An 11,174-nucleotide genomic window follows, 5' to 3' on the forward strand; every position below is an offset into this window, starting at 1 on the left:
GTGGTCTCCATCATGTCTTCGAAAGTCTGGAGTCACCAAGCAAGCATCCACATGACACGTTTGTAGTAGTCAAATAGATGCTTAAGTGTGGGCCCTTTGTTGATGTCAAATGCGAGGACCTGGGTGGGGTGCATTGCAATAGAACTCCCAAATAAAGGGCCTACTGAGGAAGGGCCGTCTCGTGCGAGGCCGGCTGCTCACCCATGAGATCGAAGGTGATGGGATGTGCAGCGGCGGGGGGCTGGTGGTAGCCGCCACCACGGGTTCGAGGTGAGTGCTCACGCCTCCATGTCATATGCTTTGCATCTAGGTACGGGAGGAGGACATGGAGATTGAGGCAGTTGGTGATGCTGGTGATGGGGTGATCATGGAGCTATTGACCAAGGAGGATGGCGATTGCCTGCTCAAACTCCGTGCGGTCTAGGGGATTGCACCAGTTCAAGGGGTTTGGCGGAAGGTCGACTTCCTCGCACTCATATGGTGGCCATGGCAGGATTTCCCCTTCTTCGAGTGGTGGAGGGGGTGTCGATGATGATGGAGGTTGGGTGGTGAGGCTCGTGTCGAGGAACAGTGGGGGTCTAGCAGAGGTGGAGGGAATATCCATGAATGCTGAGTGCAAGCCTAAGTGAAGGGATAGTGAAGGTGGCAAGGGGGGTGATGGGGGTGGAGTGGAAAAGTGAAGGGGGGAAGAAGAAGTTGAAGCACCAAGAAGTGAAAGTGTGGTGGTGCTCGAGGGGAATGGTGGGGGGCGGTGGTTGCATGTGAGGTGATACTGATGTGGGTTTTGATAGTGGAGGAGGGGGCGACGGTGAAGAGCCTTGTGGGTTTGGAGGGGGCAAGCTTCCCTACCCATCTGTGCCATCATCATTTTGTTATCAGGGGCAGGGCCAATTGTAGCGGCAGGCTAAGGACCATGGACATAGAAGAAGGTGACTGTAAGGGCTACCTCAACATCGCTGAAATCCCATGGAAAGGCAATGTGCATGTTGTTGAGCTGGCAAATGCCAATGGCTTCCATGACCTCGATTTGGGTGAAGCAACGTTGGTAGAGGATGAGGAGGCCGGGTGCGGAGTAGGGAGGTAGAGGATCATCGAGGAGGGAGAGGTAGGAGTCATGGAGACGAGGATGAGGAGGCCGGGTGCGGAGTAGGGAGGTAGAGGATCATTGAGGAGGGGCCGGGCCGCTACACACTCTGATCGGCTAGTGTGCACCCCCCCCCTCGGTGCCAGAATACAGGTAGTGGGCCAGGTTTACTTTTTGAGTAAACTGGGCCAATATTTTTAATCGTATGGCTTTTGAAGGGATTTTTTCTCAATGGTATTATAGTGTGATGGTAGGTCTCTCGACTTTCATAATGCGGGTGTTGAGTTCAAAACTCATTTTACGCCTGACACTTTTACTTAGAAATTAAACTAGGCCATGCCAGGCTGGGTTTACTCTGTGGGTAAAATTAAAAATTAAACCAAACCGTGCCTACCAAAAGTAAACTAGGCCATCCCTACCACCACCAAGATTCGAATCCGTGACCCCCACGAAGGTAGCAACAAGCTCGCCAAAGCATGCATGATGCTACTCAATAGCCCGGTGATTTGCGACATACCCTTAATAAAGAGACCTCTGACGATCGATAAACACAGGTGCCATGGTTTACCCAAAAAGCCACTAAAATCAGATGGCCAGAGTAAACCAGGCCACCCCCAAAACTGTACTTGCCTGTCGCCACCGGTTGGACCACTGTTAACAGAACTATTCTTGTCGCCCAACTACCCATGAAAAACAAGACGCGACCGATCCAACGAACAAAATCCCCACCTTGGCCTTTGTCCTAGTTTGCTTTTAGTAAACCGAGCCCATGACTCAAATTGGATAGCTGCCTACTCTTGCAATTCATGCCCGAGCTTCTCCATCGTCGATCCCACTGCTTAGGCTTCATTTAAGACCCTGTGGCATATAGTACTGAGGATTGTGGATGAGACTGGAGAATCTGAGATGTGCATAAGTTTCAACCTCTTTTGCTGAATAATAGGTGAAACATATGGATGTTCACGAACGCCTGCCTATATTTAGAGAGAGAGAGAGAGAAACGGTAACGATTCCTCCCTCTGGATTCATCATCGTCTCTCTCTCTCTCTCTCTCTCTCACACACACACACCGCACTGACTTTTACCCCCTCTTGTTGTTGCGAAGCAAGGCCAACGTCCATCCCCCTACAACGGCTTGCACGTGTGGCTTTGTGCTCGTTGCATAGCTAGCTTTGTGCAGGGAAAGTGTGTGTGTGTGCGCCCCTTGCTTAGCTTTGCCAATTTTCCACAATAGACACAAGGTGCCGGTTTGCTTGGATACCTGGCTGCTAAATGAGGACATGTCGAACCCGTATGGCATACAGGACAGATTACATTATGTTGTACCTTAGGAGCTAGCATGCCTCTAAAGTTTAGCCAGCTCACCTCTGACTTCCTTCCGATCATCCTTTGGTTGGGCAGTATATGGTATATCGTAGAGCAAGAAGCTCTCCCTCAGCATGGGGTAAAGAGCGGACAGCACCAAACGGTTCCCTTTCCAGCTGGGGGGATTGAAAGTAGGGGGAAGAAAAAATTGTATATTACTTCAGAATATTTCAACAAAATTTTTGACTTTGAAAGGCTTTTGGATAACGACTGTGTAGAGCAGGAAGCTCCATTCATTGTGCTAATGGAGAACGCTACATTGAGTGAGGTTGCGGGCTTCTGCGTGCGTCGGGTCGTTGCTTGTGGCGGGCCACAATCGGAGCCCCGAGGGTGGATCTGTTGAGATATCGAGCTCGTCTAGTGAGGCGGTGGACACTGATGACCCGCGTGGGGGATAGGCCCCACACTTACACCACTGGCATGGTTGGTGAGATCATGGGAGATATGCGGCCAGTGGGATGACAGGCTGTGTGACAGCCATTCTAGAGACTGGCATAGTTATAGCGCCAGCTCATTTAGTCGGGTTTACACTATAGAGAACCCGTGTATGTATTGGTTGAGTACCTTTCATATTGTGTGTACTCTTATTCTTGTATATGGTGTGTTGAGTGTTGAGTAGAGAAGAAGAAGATTTTCAGCCTCTCACCTTGTGTGTTCTCTATTAGGGTTTTGTGAGTGTGTGTGTGTGCTTGCAAGAGCTCAAGCTCTCTTCCCCCCTGCATCTTTTCAGGATCTCTTCATCCAACACAGGTTAGAAACAACACACACAGACACACACATGCACACACTCCCAAATCCTCCTCTTCTCTTTCATTCGATGATTTTTGTTTGTCTGTGTGGGAGAATTTCTGTGAATCGAGAGCTTCTCGGCGTGTATTCCGTTAATGTTGGCAGAACCCTAGGCTTGTGCGTGGAATGCGGTGGCTTGGGGAGGGTGTACTGCCCCAAGTGCAAAGGCAGGGGGAGAATAACGCCTGGATGGATCTCCTTTTTTCCCTCACTTCTGACCGAAGAGAAGACTGCAGCTCTACCCCCTTCCCCTTGCAATTCTTGCCGAGGCAAAGGGCATTTCCCTTGCTCCTCATGCTCGTAGACCAATTCAATATAGATCTCTATTATGTATTTCTATTCAATATTCGAATACGTCTGCCGGTGCTAGTCGCAAATGTATAATAGATGTTTTGGTAATGAACTTAATCTTTCAACTAGAATGCTTGGGTATCTTTATCCTCTTGATTACTTGCATCTGTGCATTGTCAACATAGTTTAAAAGAACGTGTGTCCTTCCGTTCATGTATAAATATTTTGAAGCGCTTGAATGAAGATGGACACTGTAACTCATACCATTTTTTCTGCAGTGCTTCTTGTTCGTATGCATGTCTTTCTCAAGTTTATATGAATAGCTTATAGAGCTCGAACGAGCATGAACATCAAGCCTATGATTATATTCAATGTGAGGAATCGTTGGACATCGACAAAGATCTCAAAGTACATCATAAGGTAGATAATTTCAAATTCATTACCACATTTGAATCTGAGTTACATGTCATTCATCAAGTCATAGGATTTTCATACTCGTTTGTGTGAATGAAGTAATTAAAAAAACCATACATAAGTATGGCGGGGAGTTGGCACAGTCTTCCCCGAAATTTAATAAACATAGGAGAACGTGCCCTTTCCCCATTTCTGAAATAGCACTTTCAATATCGAAAGTGGACCAAAACACTTTTAAGTGTTGAAGGTGGCCATTAGTCCTACATATTGATTTATGATACAAAACTCATTTTCAAATGTGGTAATGAATTTGTAATTTTCTAATTTCCGAGGTACTTTTGAATCACCATCGAACATAAGAACATGCTTAAAGCTCATCAATTGCAAATATCAATCTAGCATTGTTTCTAAGTATGCTTTCAAATTCATGTTCATTCGAGCATTTCAAGCATTGCCATATTTTTATCCACCAATGAGAAGGGTATGATCGTGGCTTCACAATGGTACGGCCGTACCCTTCACAACATGCCTTCCACCAATGATGGCCACTATATGGATACATAAACACAGCAATTCATCAACACAGAACCAGCAATAGAAGCTTTAGGCAAAAATGATTTTGTAAGGTTAACAAATCCAAAGGGCTCAAGCGAGAGAGAGAGAGAGAGAGAGAGAGAGAGAGAGAGAGAGAGAGAGAAGTACCTTGAGCTTAGAACTACGCCTTGGTGTATTCCCAAACTTTCATGAGTATTGTTGAGATAATTCGAGCTGGTAGATCCAGCCTGAGTTTGCGTTTCTTCATCACACGACAAAGCACAGCAGTATCATTGAATTGCTTAGGGGCGTGGTCTGCGTTGTTAGTACTAACCAATGATGGCCACTACAGGGATACGTAAACATGACAGTTCATCTGCAAAGAATCAACAATAGTAGCTTTAGGCAAAATTATTTCATAAAACAAATCCAAAGGATTCCAGCGAGATTGAGAGAGAAAGAGAGAGAAGTACGCTTTTGCACCTTGATGTATTCCTAGACTTTCATGAGTATCGCCAAGATAATTCGAGCTAGTAGATGTGAGAAGCCCAGGCTTGCATTTCTTCATCACCTGCTTCCTCTTCCTCATCTCTGCTTTCAAGTTAACTAGCTTTTTAGCACCTCCATTTGCTGACCATACAACCACCTTTAGCCCCTTGTTAACGCAACGAAGCTCAACAAAAAAAATTCGATGCTTCAGCATAAACTGAAAAAGCTGTTGCAAACACGAGCTCTTACCAAAAAAAATATCTCTACCTACACTCGACGTGGGGAGAGAGAAGAAAAAACTCAATGTTTGACCATGCTCATGCAGAGAGAAGAAATCACTTGGTGTTTGACCTGTGCTAGGAGAGGGGCTGCATGCTGCGTCACCAATTGGCCGACCATTTGGTCCATCTCCAGTTTTTGCGTCTCGTTCACTTGAGGCCAGGCCGGTGTCTCATGTGAAGAGGCCAGTATTTTGCTGACATGGACGGGAGCCAGACTGGTGCCACCCGTGTATGACCTGGACTGTGTTCGACCCATGGGATTGTCACGCCATGGAAGAGCCAGTATTCGTGCCGTGTTTTGCCTATGGGACTGTCACACCATAAGGAGACTCGTGCCTGGAACTGTGTCTTACCTATGGGACTGTCACTCCATAGGAAGACCAGGTTTTTATGTTTTACGTCGTGCCAGTTTTGTGTCGACAGATATTTTGTAGTTGTTCCATGAACGGGAGATACGTCCATGTTACTATTTGCACATGCACACATGATTTGCATGTTTGAAGCTGTTTTCGCATGACATGTATTTTTGTGTTTGCCTGTTTGACGTGTTACTTACTGAGCGGGGACACCTACCAATGAGTCGTGAAGTCTGCTCTGTCTTCTGACAAGTTTTGGTGCATGTGAACAGGTGGTAAGTATAATTAACATGTTGTTTTAAATACTTTATTTCTAACCTTTTGATTTATAAGGTTACAGGTTCACACCCACTTAAAAGTGGGCACCCCCTTTGGTTGGGCACCCACTTAGGGGCCAAGGTGAGTGTGGGAGTGGGCATGGTCACCTACCACACCCCTTTGGAACTGGCCACCCACATGCAAGCGTGGGGGGGGCAAGCCAAATCACTAGTTGTATCACTCCCTCTCCCACCTTAATAAACAGGAACCCCACGACCACCTTGGAGATATGATTATTTTTGTGCGCCTCCATCACCCGCTTCCACCATCTTCGTGAAGATCAAGAACCGGTGACCATCTCTTACGCTTCTGCTCCCAAGCGACTGAAGCTGGTTCCGCATGCTCTTCCAGTAGGCTGTGCTCTCCATCTGCAGAGCAAGACTACTGCGCATGCTGCCTCTCCCACTGTGCATGCTACCTCTCCCATACAGACGGCACATGTTTTACCTCTACAACAGATGACTGCATCTAAGGCTGCTGGCTGCCCTATCCTCTGCACTACAGGCTGCAGCCAAAGCACCTCCCCATGCTCCCCTGCAAGCGACTGGCTGCTACTCCTTACATGCTGCGCAGGCTGCTGTGTATCCTCCTCCAACCGGCGGCTGTACTCCCTGCACTATAGGCTGCTTGACTCTCTTCCAGGCGGCTGCAAACTTCACTGGCTATGCCTGTTTTACCTGTAGGCTGCCCACCATCTACAGGCGACTGCCCACCTTCTACAGTTCACAGGGTGTGCCTGTTTTACCTGCAAGGCTGCCCACAATCTACTGGCGGGGCTGCAAACCTCACGTGCAGCGCTTGTCTTCCAACAGGACTGTCCACTATCTACAGGCGGCTGCCTCTTCAAATCAGCCGGTTCCTCCACGTTGTTGCAGCCAGGCATCTCCTCCCTTGCAAGAGGGTGCTCCTCTTTTCACAGCAGGTGGCTGTGGTCTTTGCGGTTGTATTTATCTTGGTGGCTGCGCTAAGTTCTCTACGAGGCGGCTGTGCCATTTCAACAAGGCTGCACGTCTTCTCCACTGGCCACCACAAGAGGACTTCACATCTCCTGGGTGGCTACATCTTCTACACAAATATCACGGGTATTGGTCCTCTATCTACCATCCACAAGTAAGTGAATTTCAGATTTAAGTAAAGTATTTTGTGTTAAATCTGATAAGGGATTCCCGACTCCCTATACGGCCAACACTCGTTCGGTGCCGGGTAGTCCAAGCTTTATTGGAGAACCTCGGTCCAAAGGTGCTGAGATCGGGAGAGCCAGGCGTTAGTACGAGAGCGCCTGTTTGTGCGTGGTCTCGGAACACCAGTGAGGTGCTCTCCGCGGAGTCCAGTGAAAGCACAGGACCGTAGAGACTGGACCACGCTAGTGGTTGTTCTGCTTCGAGTATCTTCTTCGAACGTTGACTTCGAGCATATTTGTTTGGTACTGTTTTCATATGTACATGGACATCATCTGGTTCTTGGAACCCATGGAGCATTGTATTTGTTAAATACTCCCAATAAATATATCATATATTGAGGGAGGGTCGGCCCGTTCCGGCCCTAGTGCTAGTGTCCATCTTTCCATTTCATTTTCATTTCCATTTCAAGTTGTATTAAGTTGTCCATTTCAAATTGTGGTTTTAAAGGGTGTCCAACGGAGTCTTTTCCACTTGACGGGATCGGTTTCATTGGTATCAGAGCCAGGTTGTTTCCCTCTTCCTAGTGGGGAAACGAACCTGTGTACTGGACATTCCACTTTAAGCACACTTTAAACACAATGGACAGCCAAGGCAACCCTTTGGAAGTGCCTAATTCGAGGGGTCCATCTAGTGCCTCTTGTGGGTCTGATGCCCTGCGAGGAAGACACAAGCCCCTTGAAAGGGTTAATGATAGTGAATCAAAGGGTCAACTGTCTCCAGGAAAGACATTATGCTTGAACAAGAGCCTGATGCTCTGAGGGCTGAAATGGAACATATGAGAAAACTTCTGCAGGCTCAAGAGCAAGAGTTAAAGTTTTTGCATGAAGATCCCCATATGCAAAGTGCTATTGAAGCTAGAAAGGCTCATTCTCATCCAATCATATCATATTACATCTCATCACATCTATCCACATCACAAGTAAGCCTATGGAGGTAGCTTTGCCAAAGTAAGCCTATGGAGGTAGCTTTGCCAATGAATTTGTGTATGCAGAGGGAGCCTTATGTGAAAACCCCAAGAGTTGAGGAACCAGGTAGAGGGCAGAATGGATTACATCGAGAAATACAAAGATTGATTGGGCAAGTTGGGAGTTTAAATCTTGTTGTGCTGGAGGTTCTTATAGAGAGCTGATTGGGATCAAGTGGCAGTCTCAGGGGAAATGTAGAGATGTGAATATGTTTAGAGTAGTCATGGAAGGAGAAGAGTTCTCATATGAGACCAATGATATAGATCTGGATGAGGGTCTATTGGAAGCAGATATGGAAGTCCCATGCCATTGAAGTCCGGGGAGCTTTAGAGCTAGATGCCAAGGTGCATGTTAAGGAAGCTAACATAGTTTTGAAGGATAATCTGAGGGAGGAAAGCCCTTTGGAGCAATTTGAAACTATGATAGAGGTGGCGAGGAGCTTAGTGGCTACTATTAAGGATGATGTGTGTGGTAAAGCTGGATTGGACAATGATCCTCTATGTTTGGTTGATACCTTCCTCAATGAGATCGGTGTTGATTATTTTGTTGAAGTTGCAAATGGAAACAAAGTTGTAGATGATGTTGAGCCTTTGGATGTGGGATATGCAAGTAACTTTTGAATCAATGGCACGGGAAGTTGGTAAAGCTGGATTGGACAATGATCCTCTATGTTTGGTTGATACCTTCCTCAATGAGATCGGTGTTGATTGTTTTGTTGAAGTTGCAAATGGAAACAAAGTTGTAGATGATGTTGAGCCTTTGGATGTGGGATATGCAAGTAACTTTTGAATCAACGGCACGGGAAGTTGGCAAGAAACCAAGGGAGTTGGCACTCTCCGCAAAGGTGATATTAAAGAGGGGGATGTGACGGAGAGCTGAAATTCAAGAATCCACCTCGTTTGAAGCAAAAGGAAGAGGAGACAGTCACCTCTCGACATGCGTCTTCTCCACAAGGCACTAAGCCTGACAGATATATGTATGCCAGTGCTCATGGAGGGCATGAAAGTCACATGCATTCTCTTGGTAAGGGCGAGAGGTCTGCTGCTAGAAAAATTTTGCCTTCTGAGTTGTCTCATGGAGAGACACTGCCTTATGTAGGTAAGTCACATGCATCTGAGTTTCAAGTTCGTGGAGCACATGCCACCGTGCCTCATGATCAGGGCCCAAGGAAGAACAAATTCGGCTTGACCTCGGAGCAAAGAGAGCAATATGCCAAGGATGGAAAATGCTTTTCTTGTGGTAGCAAAGACCACATGTTCCGACAATGCCCAGATCGCAAACCAAAGCACGAGGACAAGCAAACTAAGGCTAATGTACATGCAGTTCCTGATGTGCAAGGCAATACAAGTCATGATGCAAAAGAGCGAATGGTTTGCAAGGCTTGGGGGCAAATCAAGGATCAACCCGCCTTATTCATGTTTGATGACTATGCAACTGACAACTTCATCTCTATGCAAATGGCAGCTGCATTAGGTATTGAGGTTGAGAACATGAGACCTCAGATTGAAGCCGAAGCTGTATTTATTGGTAAAGAGGTGCAGGTTACCCCATTGATAGGGAAGTTGTGCATCCATATCCAGGGCTACCTTGATAATGAGCATTTCCTAATTGCTCCACTGAATGGATGTGATGTATTGTTGGGCAAGCCGTGGCACCATAGGCTTGAGCCCCGCAAAGACTACATGAAACCGGCCTCCGATAGAAACCAGAGTGCGGTGGACTAGCAGTCACCCGTCCACTTGTAGTCTAGATATGAAAACAAAACAGATTGGAGCTAGAGTGCCCAAATCTGAAAACAAAGCGACACCTGTTGGCTCCAAAGCTTGGCGCTCCTTGCGGTATTTCTTTATTCAATTTCAAAAGTATGAAAGGCTGAGTACACCAAAATCAGCCAAAGAGATTACACCTGTATGTCCAATCTGACAGCCCACAATACCTCTTAGCACAGAGGATTCACATACACAGATCTGTGTCTCAAAGCAACACACTGTGCCTCTGATCAGCCAAGACCACTAAGCAGGGCAGCCATGAGCAACATCTGGCATATCTCAAGCACATGATTCAACATCTCAGCTCATACATACATTCACTGTTCAACCTCTGTCTCCACCCTTTTCAATCTGCCATACCCCTCCTCTCACAAGGGGCCAGATAGCTCAAATCTGCAAAAGAGACATAAAGCAATAGAAAGAGAGATAGATGAATAGATGCAGAGCTTACCAAAATCAGCTCGTGGATCTACATCGGAGGAAGTAACGGTACCAATCTGTACTTGCAGGCACTTGTTTCAACAACCGTGCTTCACTCGTGTGAGTGTACTTGTCTCTCTGTACCTTCCTCTTTGCATCCACCCCAATATTGTACTTGACTGTACAGACCTGAAAATTCTGCACTGTACCAAGGAGAGCACCGCCGCCTGTATTAACTGTATGGCTCTATCTGTACCAAAAAGCACGCCGCCTGCAGCAGCTGGGACTGATGCGCCTGCTCCCGCTGTACCTGATGGTACATTACTATACCTGCTGTACGGCCTCTGTTAGAGCGTTTATGTCCTGTCCGTACAGATGTCCGTACAGCTATACCTGCAACAGAACCTGCAGCAGCAGTTCTGCACCTGTGCGCAGCCTGTACCAGCAGTTGTACCCGCAGCAACACCTGTGCGCAGCCTGTACCAGAGAGTGTACCTGCAGAGCAACCTGTTCGTACAGAGCTGTACGGCTGGTTTGCACAGAGAAAACAGCAGCAGCACACCCTTCAGCAGTCGACTCCTTTCCCTCTTGCTTTCCACGCTTCCCAACAGCACGTATGCTCCACGTTTCCCAAAAAGAAGAGAGAGAGAGAGAGAAGAGAGAGGCATACACTCCAAAAGTCGAGTTGCCCCCTCCCCATAATAATCCTAGGGCCCCAACTTTAATAAATATTAGAGTTCCCTAGGGGCCACTAAGGCCTAGGGGCAACCTTCATTAAACATTAAAATTTTAATGTTCTAGTTCCCCCCTTCACACCTAGGGATGTCCACACATCATTAACTCTGTCCGGGCACCCCCCATGTGAATCATTCAATATTTTGACTCAGCAACCACCATGCCCACACTTGTGCTATTCCA

Source organism: Cibotium barometz, chromosome 48 (assembly GCF_041138505.1).
Source record: "Cibotium barometz isolate CiBa-2024 chromosome 48, ASM4113850v1, whole genome shotgun sequence".
Classification (NCBI taxonomy): Eukaryota; Viridiplantae; Streptophyta; class Polypodiopsida; order Cyatheales; family Cibotiaceae; genus Cibotium; species Cibotium barometz.